Source organism: Zosterops lateralis (assembly GCF_965231275.1).
Source record: "Zosterops lateralis genome assembly, chromosome: 8".
In the NCBI taxonomy this organism is placed as follows: domain Eukaryota; kingdom Metazoa; phylum Chordata; class Aves; order Passeriformes; family Zosteropidae; genus Zosterops; species Zosterops lateralis.
In genome coordinates this window covers 25,280,375-25,298,292 of record NC_139768.1, presented here as the reverse complement: position 1 = coordinate 25,298,292, position 17,918 = coordinate 25,280,375, and the positions used below count along the sequence as shown (strand labels likewise).

Below are 17,918 nucleotides of genomic sequence, written 5' to 3'. Positions count from 1 at the left end.
TTCTTTCCTGGTTTGTAGTTTACTTGGAAGGGAAAATGTATCTCTCTGAAGATACACAGGAACTTTCAGTTTGCTGAAAGCATTGAATGTGTCAGACAGGGGGAGGCATTTGACACCTCATCCCTCAAAGTGTCCAAGGCCAGGGTGGATGGGGCAAGGAGCAACTTGGTCTAATTGAAAATGTTCCTGCTCACTGCAGGATGGGGTGGACTAAATAGCATTTAAAGATCCCTTCCAACCCAAACTCCTCTATGATCCTGTGTGCATTTTTTGAGATTCCACAAGGAGCTCCTGAGTGCACCCCCAGCACTGGCCTGATATCAGAATGGTACAGGAAATAACAGAGGGGTTTTGCTTTGCACCTGCTGATGTAAAAATTCCTGATCCAGATTTTCTCCTTCCCTGGGGTTTTGGAAGCACCTTACTTCAGGGTGAGGGATCAAAGTGTGCCCTGAAGGGTTTGTTCTCTGTCTCTGTCCTTACATCAGTCTGGAACTGACACTGAGGCTGGGCAGATGGATTCAGAGTGTATTTTATATTTATATTTTGTTTCATTAAAAAGATAAAAAATAAAAGCCTTGGAAGTAGCAATATTTATAGTTCAGATCTAGTAGATTGGCTTGGGGATTTTGGACAACAAGAGTAGCAAACAGTAGAGGTTTTCAGTGTATTCCTCCTTTATGCTGTAGGGGAAGTGCACAGTCTATAGTTTTTTTATTACCCATTTCACCGTGAAATATGTTGCAACATTAAGTTGTATATTTCCATTGAAATATATGGCAGGAATAAAATTCCAGATAAAAGGTAACTATTTGACATTCTGTATAGTTGTTGTCATGCTGTTAAAATAACACATTGACTACTAACTTGATATGAGACAAAGATGAAGAGGAAGCTGTGTCAGCAGGAATTTCTGAGGAACTCTGTAGTACCGGCAGCGCTGCCTTCGCTCCCCGTCCCCTTCCCTCGGAACTGCAAAAGCAGAGCCTGCCCTCAAATATTAACATCCTGAGAACTTCAGTGAAATATTCCACCCTGCCTCTTTCAAAAGAAAATATACTTGCAGTGCATTTCGGCAAAGTGTAATGTTTAAAATTTGTTTTTACCCTGCATGGGGTCTGCTGTAGAGAGTTTAAATCTAAAATTAGAAGAAAGTGGAGGCAAAGTGCAGTTAGCTGAGCTAATAAGATTTCAGGAGATTGCAGTGCCTCACTGGCCAAAGCCCTAATGCTGTAGAGTGTAGGATTATCCCAACTGAGTCAGCTAAATTAAAATAATTTTAATTTAATTTTTAATTTAATTTTGATGTTGCATTATATATTTTATCCATCAGACCTAATTGCTGTCTTTAAAGCTTTTGATGACCCATCAATGGTCTTTGTCCTCTGTCAGGATGTGTCCTGTAGTTGCTGTACCCAGTGCAAAGCACCCATGGCAGAGGTTACACAGAGAAGCTGTGGCTGCCCCATCCCTGGAAGTGTCCAAGGCCAGGCTGGATGGGGCTTGGAGCAGCCTGGGATGGTGGAAGGTGTCTCTGCTCATGGCAGGGGATGGATTATTTCATATTATCTGTGATTCTATGAAGGGGCAGCAGAGCAGTACCTGGGGCAAGCCTGGCTAACCTTGCAGGCAGGCAGGTCAGGAAGCACCGGCTAAACCCTTATGGCCCCTCTGCCTTGAGATATGTGAGCTTGGAGATCACCAACACTATTTCCAAGGTGATTCTCTATTAAAACACCATTGAAGAGCAAGTACTCAGGGAGTAACTGGTAGGTGATGGTGCACTCCCCCAGTAGAAGTGCTGCCCTGCTTTCTCTGATCCTTTGGCCATCCCATCCTGGTGGTGGCAGGACACCACCCTGAGCTGTGCCAGGATCATTATTTTGGGAACATGGAATGTGTGTCCTCCTATGAGCAGGTCCCCAGAGTGTCATCTCCTCCCATCCATCCCATCCCATCCCAACCCATTTCTGGGATGGTAGGAGGAGGTGGATCAAGCCCAGCATCGTGGGGTTCCTGCCTGATCATCGAGGTGCTGCACAGCATTTTGACACCTGGGGTTTACTGGTTTCTACGTGCTTTGAAATTACTGGTTGCACTGGAATTCCTGTTTGCTTGTCAAGGTGTGGTCCCCAGGTCATGAGCAGTGACCCAGCTCTGCTCCTGGGGAAGTCACTGGGAGGGTTAAACCCACCCTGCTGCAGAGCCCTGCCTGGAGAATCTACTGAGGGCTGTAAGCACGAGCTGGTATTAAAAGCTCCTGGAGATAACACTTGTGGCAATCTAGCAGCAAAATGGAATAGCTTGGTAGTAAATTAAATTTTTAGTCAAACAGGAAAAAAAAAAAAAGGTTCATTTTCCATTGTAATGACAAACCTGTTTCTTTTGCACAATGTGTTATTTCTTCACTTTTCATACACACGTTTCTTGTGCTATTTATAGATTTACATGTGTGCAACTTGAAACCAGTCAGTTTGAAATGTTCTAATCTCAGATTTTCCATAAACATTCCTGCCTGTACTGAGACCCCTGTGCACCGAGTTTATGAAAACAATCCCCTCTAGGCAGAGATTTTTCTAATTCCCTGAATATAAGGGGAGAAATTTATAATGAAGTGTTTGTTGGTAGGACCTTTGGTATAATGTTGTGAGTATTTCTGTCTATGGACATGGGAAGGATTTGCTCTCAAGCCTTTTGCTGCATAAAGGATAATTTCACATTCACGTTATTGTTTTTGTAACTAAATTTCATGGAAAATGTGCTTTTAAATATGTGAAGAGTTCTGCTGTGACAACATATACTTAAAATGCCTCATTCAATGTGAAGAATTACTGCAAAATAATTGATTCTGCTCAAATGTCTTCTCTTAAGCAGGTTTAATGTTCGGTATAAGAGGCCTTGTGGAGTGTTATTTCAGACGCACACACAATAATATTAAGTTATTTGGCTTTCCCCCCATATGTTAATACTTAAAGTCTGGCCTGACAGACATTAATGTTATTAAAGGGCTTTGCAGAGGAGGCCATTGCATCATTGCTGGTGCTGCTGTAATTATGACAAGTGTGGGATGTGCAGGTTAGGAACACCAGGAGCTCTCATAGAATCATAGAACAGTTTAGGTTGGAAGGGACCTTAAAGATGATTTACTTACAAGCCCCTACTGTGGGCACAGACATCTTCCACTGGATCAGGTTGCTCAGAGCCCTGTCCAGCCTGACCTTGAATGTTTCCAGGAAGAAGCAGCCACAGCATCTGGTCTTGCAGCCTGGCAGATCACGAAAAATCAGCTCATGTCCTCGGGTGCTGCCAGTGCAGAAGCGTTGTTTTCCAGGCTGCTGGGCAGGTAAATAATGAAAAAATCCAAGCTGAGTCCTGAGTTGTCCTTATGAATCAGCTGTGGATTTATTCCAAAGTCCTTGGTGGCTTCCAGGTATTTTGTTCTGTGGAGTTTCCTCTTTCTCCTGGTATATTTTTTTTTTTCTGACAGTATGTTAACAGGTTTTACAGTCCCTCTGAAATGTTTAATGTACCAGGGGCAGTGAACAGAATGTCTGGTCCCCAGACTCTCTATAGAGGCTGCTGGCATTCCCTTCATCTGTGATGTGTGGCTGCAGTGTCTGAAATACTCAGAGTGCCCAGTTCTGGGTCCATGGGTAGGGGTGAGATGTGAAAGTAAGGAAAGCCTGAGTATCCTGGCAAGCCACTGGCAAGGAATCCATGGGAGGGCTGGGCTGCAGCCTCCACAGTGCTGAGCCCACCATGGGTTTGGCTGTGGCTGAGGTGGTGGGGATCTAATTCCTTCTCTTGGTGGGAGCTCTTGTGGCACTGATGTATCAGAGTTGAACTTCCTTGGCAATCTCAATGGACAGGAATCCTAAATTCACCTAAATGCAATCACCTTTCTGAAGTCAGCTTCTCAGGACTTTGGCTGCATCTGGCTGGAATGGGACCATGGTTTGGTGACTTCAGCACCTCTTCAGTCTACTTTCAACAGCACTTAGAAAATGTTAATTGAAAACAGCATCTGTGCATCTTACCCCAGGCTCCACTTCTGCACTCCCTGAGTGCTCCAAATTACTGCTCCCATCTCCAGGGGCTTCTGCTTGTACAGAGATGCTGGAGGAGGGTGTGCTTAGAGAACCTTGACAGTAATTCAGCTCCATAATCATGTGAAGAGGTCAAACTGGGATCTCTGGATCCGCAGCTGTGAGTTGGTGCTGCCAGTGCTGAAAGCAGATTCTTTCTGTTGCTTCCAGGGTTATTTTTTAGCTGTCATTTATTGCTGTCATCAGGGACTTTCCACAAGGGCATGTAGTGATAGGACAAGGGGGAATGGCTTCAAGCTGGGTGAGGATAGATTTAGATTAGATAAAAGGAAGAAATTCTTCCCTGTGAGGGTGGGGAGGCCCTGGCACAGGGTGCCCAGAGAAGCTGTGGTTGCTCCATCCCTGGAAGGATTGTGAACACCAGGACTGTCCAAGGCCAGGCTGGACAGGGCTTGGGGCAACCTGGCACAATGGAAGGTGTCTCTGCCCACGGCAGGGAGCTGTAGGTAAATGATCGGTAAGGTTCTTTCTGACCCAAACCAATCTGTGAGTTTGTGTTTCGATGATTTTTAGGGTGACCTAAAGGAAAGGGTCTGTAATTTTGGTTCTAAAGCATATCTACCTTGGCAAAGACAAGCTCAGAATTACTTACTTACCTTTACCTGTTCAGGAAACATCTCCTTCATCTAAGCTGAATCTGAAGACAGCTTTTAAAAGGTATTTCTCTCATGACGAATGATTTTTTTTGGCACTGAGTGTTCTCTTCCGCAGTGATGCTGCCTCCTCGGTTTCCTTCTCCAGCATGCCTGCTAGCTGCCAGGCTCCAGGTGCAGCCCAAAACCTGATTTTTGGATGCTAAATTCCTTGCATCAGGTGTTTGAAGTATCCATGGCAAAGGGCCCCCTGGAAGGAAAGGTTTGCAGCAGGAGCTGGGAGAGATCCATAGCCATGGCACTGCAGGCTGTGGAGCACTGCTGTAATGTGGTGTGAAATCCTGTACCCCCACATTACATTTGGGGAAAAACGAGTGATGCAGCGAGCTGACATCTCCCCCTTGGTGTTTGCTGAGTCCCTTCTGTGCACACTGAAGCGTGGCTGGTGCTGTGAAGGCAAACAGGGTAGGGAAATAATAATAATGACGGAAATTATGGATTGGGAAAGGTAGAAAAACACAGGGTGGCGTTGAGGGAGGAAGAGGAGGAGTTGGGAAGATCACGTCAGACCCCTCTGTCAAAGGGGGCCCCATCTGCAATACCCAGCCTGGGGGGATTGTCCTTCCCAGAGTCACCTCCCAGCCCGAGGTGCTGCTCCCAAGCCTGCCCAGGGGGGTTTCCCCAAAGCACTGAACTCGTGTATTTCCACCTCTCACACCAGATCAGGAGAGGGGAGCCTGGAGATGGACGTGCCAGCCGGGAATGGCACCGTGCTCCTCCTCTCCTCTGCCCCTCCTCACGCATGGGAGTGCTCCTGGACGCATCACCTCGTTCCACACTGCCTTTGCAGAGAAAATGCAGTTTTATTGAGCATTAGGATTGAATTCTTAACTGACTAATCAATTTCAGTAGTAAGTTAAAACGCCTGGTATTAATGGACAACTGCAACCATTAATCAGGGTTACAGTAGATTAACAGTTGTCAGCATTTATGCTGATGCTGGACGGATTGCACTCGCCAATTCCATATTTTTCTGAACGTGGAACGCTCTGGCTTTGCTCCTATTGATTATTTTCTCCCTTCCTGAGCTCTCCTTTGGAATCACAAACCTAACCCACATTGGTATATGCCTGTTTTGTACACTTGGTTTCATGTCAAAAGAGATGGAAAAGGTTCATTTGTTCAGCTATTTGACTGTTTAATTTGATCGAGGATGTGACTACACCAAGACAGAGTGGGTTTAATGAAACTATTTAACCATCTCTGTCAGCTCCAGGAATCGTAAGGCGTTAGTAAAATATGATTCAAGGAGTTTGGGCGGATGTAAATAAGAAATACGCTTGCGATTCACTTACAAAATCCATCTTGTTTTCTGTGTTTTATCACAGTAAGCAGTTTTTTTAAGTCAGTGAAGCAATTTCTTTTCGTTTAAAACCAACTAAAATAGAAACAGGTCTTAAACTTTCCTTGGTTTTGTGAGCATCTTCCTTCATCGGTTTTACTGGGATATTTTTCAGATTGAAGCTTGTATTTCCTAAAATCTTTTTAGTCCACAGTCTTCAATTAGCTGATTACTATAGATTATATTCATACTCTGGATACCTCATCAAGCTGTCTAATAGCTGGATCATATTGATTGTCCTTCAATTAATCACAGCCCCTATTTTCATTTATCAAACCCAAAATACATGTAATTAACTCTGAAGTGATATAGCTCACCGTAAAGTGATTTTGCTACTGCTGTGGAGATAACTCAGTAGATTATACTAATAGGAAATGCAAGTTGAAATTAAATTAATGGTATCATGTCCATCACAGAAGAATAATTAAAAAACTAAAAGTGAACGACTGTAGTGAGGAATCCTTCATAACAGCAGATGCAGATGCTTGTTTTTTTTATTTACACCTTGGGGTCTTGCCCCCCTAGAGCTTTTGAACAATTGCCATCAAGTTTCCCAGAGGAGATGCCAGAAATGTCCCTGGTTTCTTAACAGGAAGGGAGAGAGGACTGAGAAGGTGCAGAGTGAGTAACTGCAGGTTATTTTTTTCCTATCAGTGAGCCAGTTCATGGGAAAAAAAAGGAAAAAAAAGCTACCAGATGACATTGTTTTGCTTTCAAAGCAACTTTATTCATTTGAATGTAATCTCTTCTTCCCCCAGTGCTCATATTGAAATTGGCTCAATGTGCTTAATTCCATGACAGACTGAATTGTAATAAATAATATACACTATCCCCAACCCAGCTTGCTGCAATTGGCATGGTATTTATAACAGCCAGGCTCCCAATTGCTCATCATGGCTGAGACTTGAAGCTGCAATTTTATTCATAAACACAACTGTGTGTAAACTCAGGGAGAGCTGAGTATTCCTGTGTATCATCTCTCCTGCTTCCAAGCAGAATGGACATGCTCTGGAAGTGCAGGTTTTTGGGAATACATTGGCACTAAGCACTGAGAATTCAGTTATTTCAAATTTTTTTTTCCCTTATGGTTGGAAATACATTTGTTTCTAGAGCAGAGCAGAGAGGTTATCCAGCTTATTTTAGGACTTACACTGATTCTTCAATATCCCTCAGAATACTGGGGATATTCTGAACACTGAAGAGTCCTTGAAATATCTCAGTTGGGTTTTGGGGGGATTTCCTAGCCAGAATTAAGAGACATGTATTTTAAAAGTGTATTTTTATAAAGTTTTGCTCTGAATTTGCAATATGCATCATTCAAATAATGCCTGTGATGATACAAATTAAAAATTACTATTTTCTTTCAGTTGGTTTGGTTACTCCTTGGAGAACAGGAATTTGAGGTTTGTCACTGGTGCTGTTTCACTACCACTTCAGCTTTCCTGCCTTAGGCACTTTGTTATCAGACATTAATATCTGCAACAGCAACCAATTATCTTGTAATTTTAACAAAGGCATCAGAAAAGAGAAAGTGCTGGTTGGTTCGATGGTGGTAAATACATAGATCACAAGCAAAGAGCCTTTACTTTTATTATGCAAAATAATGACTATGTTGCTGTTAATGGAATTTACTTTATACTATGACAATTTATACTTGTACGTGTCTGGGGAAGAGCTTTCCCACCAGGCTGTTTTGACAGCTCTCTGTAATAATACAGGAGAGTGATGTGTCTAACGAAGTCTCTGAGAAAAATATCTGGTTTGCATTTCAGAACGTGTCATTCAGTGTGTTCTGCAGTGGGAGATAGTATGGGAGAGCTGCCTTGCATCCTGTGCTGCCACTGCGTCCTCGGGTACGTGTGGGACCTGCCTCTGCCTCCACTGGGCAGGGCAGGGCAGGTCCTGCTCCAGACCTTGAGGAAAAGTTGTTTTAATCTGAATCCCTGAGTGCTGTTGTGTTTTGTTGGTCTGGAATTTCTGCATATGCTGTTTGGTTCTTGGGGCTGTCCTGTGCAGGGCCAGGAGTTGGACTGGATGCTCCTTGTGGATCTCTCCCAGCTCAGATTCTGTGATGTTGGACTGCACAGTTGTGATGCCTTTATTTTGTAATAAAACCTTTTGAGAGCGTGACCGTCTCAGGTGCCATCTACAAGCTCTGTGCTGAACCCTGTGGGCAATGGATGCTTCCAGCTGTGTTTTTTTGGGCTGGAAAGGAAGGACCTGTTTGAGCCCGTGCATGGGAAGGTGCTGGTGATAAGAGTCTGCATTGATTACATGTGTATGAAAGGATGACTGTTGGAAAAATCCGTAAAAAATGCGTATGTATCAAAACAACACCATCAGAATGGTAAATGAAGTGCAGTCTGTGGAGTTTCCCATATTCTGGGGCCAGGGATGTGGCTAAATTTAAGTGTTAAGTTGGGCTTTGTTGTTGTTTGTCTCTTCCTTTTCCTCAGCAAGCTTTTCTTCTCTGCTAATCCTCAGAAGCAGCCCAAGAAATGACATTTATGCATATTTCATAATGTGATTTCTGTAGGCACACAGAGCAAACAAATCAATTTCTCAGCAGCACGCTGTTTAAAAGAAACAGCAACAACCTGTGGGATAAGTTGCAGAAGCTGTTAAAATTAATTATAAATGGCAGAAGATATAACATTTGGGGGAAAAAGTGCTAATGTGTGAAGAATAATAAACATTCAGGAGATGAAAAGGAACTCTCTGTCATCTGATTATTTAAACTTCATATATTTATAAATATCAGAACACGTTAAAACAATGTACCGCTCGCTACCAACAGCACATTACCATTTTATTCTGGAATTGCAACAGCCTCATGTGCTCTCGCAAATAATGATTTTCACCTTTCTGGGCTCAGAGTTTTGCTGCAGATTTGTGTCTGTGTGACTGGCAGTGCACTGTAATATCTTTCAAACGAGAGCAGGAGTGGGTTGGTGGTGGTTGTGCGTGGGGTTTTACAGCTCTGTGGGCTTAAGCTGCTCACTTAGGAGATGTTTTTCTCCTAGGCAAGGTCTTGGGCAATATGGATCTGACTTGCATTAGGGTAATCCAGTGTGGCTGCTGTCAGTGGTGAATGTTTCACTGGTATCTACCAAAGGAAGAAGAAAATGGAAAAAGATCTCTGTTTGAAGTGTGAATTGTGCAGAATAAGCCAAATCTCTAGAAAAAAATGATGCTGATAAAGAAGCGTTCACTCGGGTGCAGTAATTTCTCTTCAGCCTGTTTTCAGTAGCAAGAGCTCTACAGCAGGTACAGCCATGGAAGGGCTTGTGACAAGAGCAAGTAGTGACTGGATGAGAGGGGCAGCTTGAAGCTGAAGCAGGGTAGATTTAGATGTGATATTAGAAGGAAAATCTTGGCCGTGAGAGTGGAGAGGCCCTGGCACAGGGTGCCCAGAGCAGCTGTGGCTGCCCCTGGATCCCTGGCAGTGTCCAAGGCCAGGTTGGACATTGGGGCTTGGAGCCACCTTGGGGTAGTGGAAGGTGTCCCTGCCCATGGCAGAGAGTGGCACTGGATGGGCTTTAAGGTCCTTCCTAACCCAAACCATTCAAGGAGTCCATGCTGAAATGCCTTATTTCTATGGGAAAATTGATATAAGTTTACCCAACCAAAGTGGTTTTTCAATGCTACAGGCTTTGGTGAGAGTAGAGTAGGACATGTGGGTGATGGAAACACTCTGCAGCCTTGGCCTTTGGATCAGATGATCTTTATAAGTAATTTCCAAGCCAAACCATTCTGTCAGTCTGTGATCTGTTGAAGGTGCCTCTGGAACACAGCACTGTGGTTGCTTCAAACCCCACCTGAGCTGTGGAGTGGAAATCACTGCAATTTTTACAGATATTGAGAAATGAGGTAACATAAAGAGATCTTCTCTGGTAACCAGGACTGATGTCACTGAAGTTGGCTGGGATTCTGTTCCTGTACAGCAGCTGTACCCTTTGTACAGCAATAAACACAAGCACTGTTATGAACCTTCCTCAGCTTGCTCGTATGGTGAAGAGGTGAGGTTATTAGTCAGCAAAATATGGTCTAATTAGAATCAAATTGTTCTTTTTATTATGATTTTATGGATGAGGTCAATGGAAAATTCTTGAAGACAGCATGTTCCTGCTTGTGACTTTTCACAGCGCTGGGTTTGGGAGTGTTTTGGTGGGAGGCTGCTCCTGGCTGGGCAGAAGAGCTGCTGGATGGCCAGCAGAAGGGCTGTGTGGGCAACAAAGGATGGAGCGCACCTCTCCGCCACAAAAGGGGCTCTGGGAGGTGGGTGGGATATGGAAACCTGCTGGCACACTGAGCATCCTCACACCAAGGGCTTAGCTAAACTGTGGCTGGATTTCATACCAATAAATTTGGCAGGGTTTTGCTGTTTTCCTCTGCGGCGCAAGGTTGGGGTTCCCCCACACCCACAAACCTCCCCGTGATTTTAGCAGCCTCTCACTGCAGGTACCTCAAAAATCCACTTCTTTAATGTTTCCCCCCGAAGGTGCTGACCCCATAACGTTGGGTGGCCGTCACCCCGCGGGCTGTCCGATGGGATGTGACACTTGAGCGCTCACATATGTCACTGGGCGCTGGCACCGCGGGAGAGGAGAGGCGAGGAGAGGAGAGCCCCTCGCTTTGCGGGGAGCAGCCCCTCGCTGGGGAGAGCTCCTGGTTCCCCCCAGGGCCGGGATGCTGCCCTGGCCGGGAGGGCTCCCCCAGCCCCCGGCGGCTCCGTGACCTGCTCGGCGGCTTTGTCCCGGCGCGGGAAGGAGCCGGGCCCGGGGAGCGGGGCCCTTTCGGCTCAAAGGCTGTTAGATCCAGGTCACTGACTTCGGGCTGCTGCCTTTTCTGACAAAGTCTAAAAAATGCAGATTTGTAACAGCCCTATGTTAATGAATTCCGACTGCTTGGATTTCGCACTGAATAATGGCCGGAATTACCAGAGATAGTGACTTATGAGATGTGATTGAATATCATCCTTTTTCTCGAGATTAAATTGATAAAATGATGTAATATCACATTATTTTTATTAGCAGGCTTTGATACAAAATTCTCTGTAGAGCAGAAGATTTTGTTATAATAAAACAAAGGTTCTAGAATGAGAAAAAATTCAATAAATTTTTAAAGCGTAGTATCACATTTTAAATGCAATTTTGTGCATATGGTGAGTGAATGCAATACCTCTCTACCCTCAGGCCGCCCACTTTCATACATTAAAAATATTCTATTTAAATGCAGATTTTGATTTGCTATCTGGCGTGGCATTCAAGGAGAAGAGACAGGAGAAAAGGAAGAGTGTGTGCATCTCTTAATTTAATTACACGTTTCTTTTGACGCACAAAGATGTGAGCAGTTGTTAAGTGTAAGGATGTGCCTGTGTTAAAAACAAAAAAAGGGCACGGTTGATTTTTTAAAACCTGTAAAAGAAGAAGTAATCTCAGCCTCAACAGAGAGTCCAGTGAGTTCTTGTGGATGTAAATATGTAAATACGCATCATCACGTGTGCGTTACAGACCGGACCGCTGGTTCTCAGCGTTGTGACTGTGTCAGGACAGTGCTGCTGAAAATCAGATCCCAGTTGAAAAGAGATGCCTGCTAAACCAGAAAGATTTTTTTTTTTTCAGCCAAAATCAGTGCAACAATCCATTTTTTTTGGTGTGGCCCCATCCAGTGTGGCAGCAGGGTGCGGGTTGTGGGGTCCTCATGAGTTAGGGGTGGATGCCCCTTTTTTGTTTGCTTGGTGTCATCTGGCTGGCTGTGATATTCTGGAATTTAAACCAAAGTATTTCTTTTTGGAGCTACCTTAGAAATGCAGGAGATGGACTGCAAGGGGCAAAAGCCATAGTAGAAAAATGTCTTGAACACCATGGAAGTGATTTTGCTGTTTGATGGTGTAAAAACCAGGGAGGTGGTGTTTGGGCTGAGTACTCTTCGTCTTCATTTGTCTGTCGCGTGGGTGAAGGCCTATTTTCTGGAGAACTGGAGAATATTTGAATTTCAGTGCCCTGGAGCAAATAGGTTGAGTGGTATCAGAGATTATCAGATTTAATTCATTTATTTTAAATGTAAATTGATTTGAAGCCACTGGGAGCTGTTAAAAGTATGCAGTCATTGGCCTCCGCACTTGCTGTATATTATTCCTCCTGCCGTCCACTTCTGTCCATCCCTTCTCCCAGTTTTTTATCTGACTGGTTTGTTCCTCCTGTCCCAAAGAGACCTGAGTTTTTGGGCTCTGTGCATCACATAGAGAGTGTGAGGCTTCTTCTTCTCACAAGTGCTGGAACATTCTGGCTTTGCTGTGGCTGTGTCCCAAAACGTCATCTCCCAGAGCCAGAATTCTTCCCTGCATCCAGCAGCTTCTCTCCTGTGATTGAAACACAGAGATGATGCAGGTGTTAAAGGTGTAAGGGGATGGTTTAATTGGGATAGGCAATGAAGCTTATTCATGTGGTCTTGGGAGGGTGCTGGGCTGCAGTGAGGCTGAGTTTAAAAGTCACTGGGCTCCAGCTTCAGGCTGTGCCAGCTCCCTGGGCACGGCTTCCTTGCTTCTGCCAGTTCAGTGCAAAAATCCATGTTTTCAGGAGCTCCATGACTCACCACTAGCAGTTTATAGTTTCCTGTAAATATAAATTCGGGGCTGTACCAAATAGTGCCAAATGTGTGTTTTTAAGTCTATATATAAAATTATTTGATCTCACAGGGCATCGCATTTGCCAGTTTTTTTCTTGGGCACGTAGATATTAAAATCATATTATGCCCAATATGTGGTTGTAAATTGAAGTCACAGTGGAAAGGAATATTACAATTTTTCCCCTTTAATATTAGTCTCAAAGAATGTGTCCTTCTAAAGAAAAGGTTATTTGTCTAATATGCTGGAGAATAGTTCACAAAATTAACTGAGTTATCCCCATAAAATAGCTGCAAAGAGAAAGCAACCAAGGAAACTCTTGCGAGGCAAATCCCTCTTGGTTTTCCAGCACCAATGCAAACTCTTGATTTCTCAAGCATTGTGACTGTTAGGGTGGTATTGAGGGGGATTTAAAATATGCCCTTCTTTTTGGGGAGAAGTAAATCCCAACACAGAATCACAGAATGGTTTGGGCTGAAAGAGACCTTGAAGCTCATCTTGTTCCACTCAGCCCCTGCCGTGAGTGGTGACACCTTCCACTAGACCAGGTTGCTCCAAACCCCATCCAACCTGGCCTTGATGTTCCTCTCCTCCTTCAGCATTCAAAAATAAAAGCATTTAGAAATAAGTATAGTCTTAAAGTAAATGTTAATAGGTGAGTAATAAATTTAAAACATCCAGGGAAACACTAGTGATGTTACCTATCCTGTGAGTGCTTAACTCAAGGCTCTGCAATTTCAGACTGGTAATTTTAGCTGGTTTTGAGGGTATTTTTTTATGGCAAACGTGGTGGGAGGAGAAGGAAAATCAGTGGAATTGGTTTACATATTGCCTTAACTACTCTCACAATAGTGGAAAGCTCTCATCAAGTATGTATCAGATTATTTTATGCCAACATTAATATTGGAAGCACACATGTAATCTGGAGTCAGCAGGTTCATACACTACTATCTCATTAAATTTTCAGGCAAAAGCTGCAAAAATTAATTGGAGGCGTGTAATAGTTTAGAATGTGAGCTGGCTTATGGTAATATAAATTACATGAGGAGAAGACAGTTTTATATACTGAGAGAGGGAAAACTGGTTTACTTTAATGAGAAGAGATAGAAATGTGGAGCTATTTTTTCATTACAGATGCACTCTAAACTGTTTGGACTTACTTGATGAATAGAGTTAATTCTCTGCTACAGTTCCAATAATTCATGTTGCACAGTTTAATGACTTCTAGATAAAAACAGGATTGAAATGTTAATTTCTATGAAGAAATTGGAGCACTCTCATACATCAAGCTTTTTTCTATTAAACTACTAGTTAATTTCACTAAACAAGTCTCTTAGAGATATTTCATGCTACATAGATTTTTGTATTTCTCACCTGCTTTGTTTTATTCCACTGGCCCTGAGCGTTGGCTAGCGCAAAGCGCTGCTGGGATGCAGAAACATTTCAGTTGTACTTAACTTGTCATTATGATAATTAATTTTTTTTTCTGCAACACACCCTGTGATGTTTAGGCCTGTTGGTGCTTTCTCCTGTGTTTCCCAGTTGATCCATCTGGTGAGGGGTTGAAGTTCTCTGCTGCCTGTGCCATGCAGGCATAGCTGGTGGCCTTCATCCAAGGCGGGGCACAGGGAACTGCTGGGTGGTTGGTTGTGTCTGAACCACCGAGCTTGAACCTCCTCCTTAATTCAATTTGACTGCTGGTCTTCTGTGTGCTGCCTAGAGGTTGGCTACTGCTGGTTGATGCTGCGTAGAGAGGACAAAATTGTTTTTTATTTTGCATATTCTTTGTTTCAGGAGTTTCTCTGCTGACTTGGATTTGTTTTTGTTGTTCCAGTCCAATTTTCATCATCAGAGATGAGTAGTTCTCTCATCAGCCTTGCCTTTCCCTTGTTTGGTGCCATCCCACTCACTGTTGCGTGTACTCGTCCATTCCCCTTCTGTCACTTGGATATTTGCAGTTTCATGTATGTAGTTTGATATTTCTGGCATTTTGCAACATCTGCCCAGGGCAGTGCCAGAGTCACCATCCTTGGAAATGTTCAAAAAATGTGAAGATGGGTCACTTAGGGTTTAATGGTGAAGTTGGTAGTGTTGGATTAACTATTGGACTTCATGATCATAAAGGGCTTTTCCAATTCATACATTTCTATGATTCCATGGTCTTTACATGGGAACTACATCTTACAACCTCCCTTAGTAAAAACCATGGGTCCTACTAGGGTTCTTCTAGGCGTGGAAAATCCCCTTTCCTTGGGATTGCAGAACTCATTCTCCTGCTGGAGGTACCTCTTGCCCATTTACCTCTAAACCATGTCCTCAAGTGCCTCACCCAGACACTTTTTGAATGTTTCCAGGGATGATGACTCCATCACTTGGACTGTAAAAGGGCAGATATGGAGAGCCTAGAGTCACTGGTGGAGGAGCTTCAGCTCCCACAACGTGACCCATGGTAGGGCAGCAAAGGCATGGGCTGCCCAGCACAGGTGGCACTCCCTTGCGTTGTTGTGCTTCTAAGGAACAGGATTTCACCTGGTATGTTCAAAAAAGGCTGATGTTTATTGCAAACAAGAGAAATTTCTAACCTCGCACTCTAGATGCACAGTTTTGTGGGGGTTTGTGTATGTGGTGAAGAAGGAAACATCATCCAGGCGCAGTTTTTTGCAAATTTAGCAAGACAGATGTGAGCTTGGCCAATGAGTTGGTGGCTGTGAGGACACCACAGTGGAGCTGTGGGTGATCTCTCCTTTGCAGACACCACAGTGGAGCTGCAGGTGGGCTCTGCTTTGGGGCCCAGAGCACTCACACTATGTCCCACCTGGTAAGACATGGCCAGTGCCTCCTGCTTCTCAAAAAGGAGGAATTTTGGGGTGTGGTGACATCAGCCAAGCCCCCCATCCAGGTGGGAAGGTGAGGGCCCAGACATGGGTGGGAGGTAGCCGTGTTCCTCAGCCTGGTTCCCCCATTCCATGCCTTGGGCCGTTCATCCTGAAAGGCGCTTTTATCCATGGACCTTGTTCCACATTGTGCATCCCCAGTGTCCGACACCGGATTAAACCAAGTGTCACGCGTGCGAGGTGTACGGTGCAATTATTTTAACCCATTTTGCCTTCTAGTGTGGAAAATCTCCTTAAAATAGGACTTGCTAAAGTCATTGTACCATATACAAAGGGGTTATTAAAATGCACTCTCGAAATAGAAAATAGGATTAGAAGAGACACTTTGGCTTTGAGGCCTTCTCCAGCCGAAAGAAGGCCTCGTGGCCAAAATGTCTCCTTTAATCTCATTTTCTGTTTTCTGGTAGGAATTTTAACTCTCCTCACCCCCTCCCAAGCCCCCTGTGTGTCTCTCTGCCCACATGCTGGTCTGGCACGGCTCAGCTCCCTTCCCACAACTGGGGACTCATAAGACAAAGGGATGTTTTTCTCTTGTCATAATATGAAGACATTTTATTTCTAGTCCAAACAAATCTCCCCCAAAACCCACAACCTCTTTCTATCAACCAGCTTTTGGCCGTTTGCACTAAGGCTCCCATCTGTCAGGATTCCTTGCTCTTCAGTCCTGGTGAAGGCTTGTTGTGCTTCTGATTCCTTGGGACACAAAACACCTGGAAATCCTAATTATTAGTGTGAAATGTGGAATTTTCCGTCTCTGAAGGTAATTTGGTACTGAACACCTGTGATATGGATACCTCTATATATCTATATGCTCTTATATCTGTATATTAGTTGAAATGCAAAAGCTGCAAGCTACACCAACAACTTAATGTTTTAAACATGTCCTATAATTTAAATTTGACCTTTCCTGGATAATATCAAACTGATATCTAGTTGCTTCACCGCCTTCTAACATTTTGATTCCTAAATGGAGTTTTTAATTTAACATGCAAAAATTTATGCTCCAGATTAGGGAAAAAAACCCCAAATCTTGCTGTAACTCTTAATTACAGTTAATTACTGTATTTCTTAATTAGATTCTTAATTTCCAACTATTTAACTTCAGTGAAACAAATGGAAAAGCAGCAGTCCACAGAGAGCCTGAAAGAAGCAGTCTGAAGATCTGAAAAAAGCAGTTGTGTTGTTTTTATATTTTTGTATTTTGAAGGAATCCTGAAGGCATTGAATTTTATTTCTGTAACTGGGAAGGGCAGTGATCTGTGTTTGTAATTGTGGCAGGAAAATTCTGGGGGGAAAATTACTCCTTTTGAAAGGGTTTGCATCCATATTTCAGGTTGGAGGAGGGGGAGAGAGGTGCCAGAACCAAATGCAGGGAAATATTCAGGTTACTCATCAGTTGCAGTAATAAGTGTTTGAAGAACTTGCTGGTGACTGGATTTTAAAATGTGAAAACCTTTTGGATGTTTACAGTTGGAGTCTCAAAATTCCTCTCAGCTGGGTCACATCATTGTGTACTCACATGAGTGGGTACATTCAACCCCTGGAACTGTCTAAGATGAGACTGGATGGGGCTTGAAGCAACCTGGTCTAGTGCAAGGTGTCCCTGCCCATGGCAGGGGGTGGAATTAAGATGAGCTTTCAGGTCCCTTCCAGCCAAACCATTCTGGAATTCGCTGAGTGCTCATGGGAAGGTCCAGCTCCAGAGCACTTGGGTTTCCTCAGAAGATGCTTCACCTGCCCAGAAGCCCCAAGTCAGAGCTCCCAGGATTTTTATGGTTTTCCTCACAAAACAAAACCAAACCAAACATTAAGCCCCCCAAACCACATTGTTCAAATGCAGCACAGCACCAGACACGAGCATGTGTCTGCCTCAGGAAGGCCGATCCTCCCTCGGAGGTGGATACAAATGGTCAGCTTTAAACCTTATAACAAAAGGTTAATTTTTCTTCCTTGACGTCTTGCTGACTAAGTCAAACCCCGAACATGAGGTCGTCGGCTGTTTCGTACGTTTCCAAAGACGGCTTTATACACCCGTGATATCAGTTTTGTGTCTCTTGGCAACAGATTGGTTCTGGCACCCCGAGGATGGGGCGCGCTGGCATTCCTGAACTGCCAAGAGACACAAAACGGATACTGGGGGGATTCGATGCCTCCCTGAAAATACATTAAAATATGTCTTGTGCCATCATAATGTGTTTTGAAAAATGAGCTTTTTTGTTGTTGGGTTGTTTTGGTTTTTTTTTTTTTTCTGGAGCCAGTCCTCCCCCAGCCTCATTTATGGGTATGTTTGTAATG

The 17,918-nt window shown here is 43.8% G+C and overlaps 1 protein-coding gene across 4 annotated transcripts in view; it reads left to right on the top strand.

The window, feature by feature from the left end:
- The window catches only part of LOC310911953 (C-terminal-binding protein 2), a 136,664-nt gene that overhangs the window by 20,457 nt on the left and 98,289 nt on the right, over nt 1-17,918 (top strand). The window lies entirely within an intron of this gene.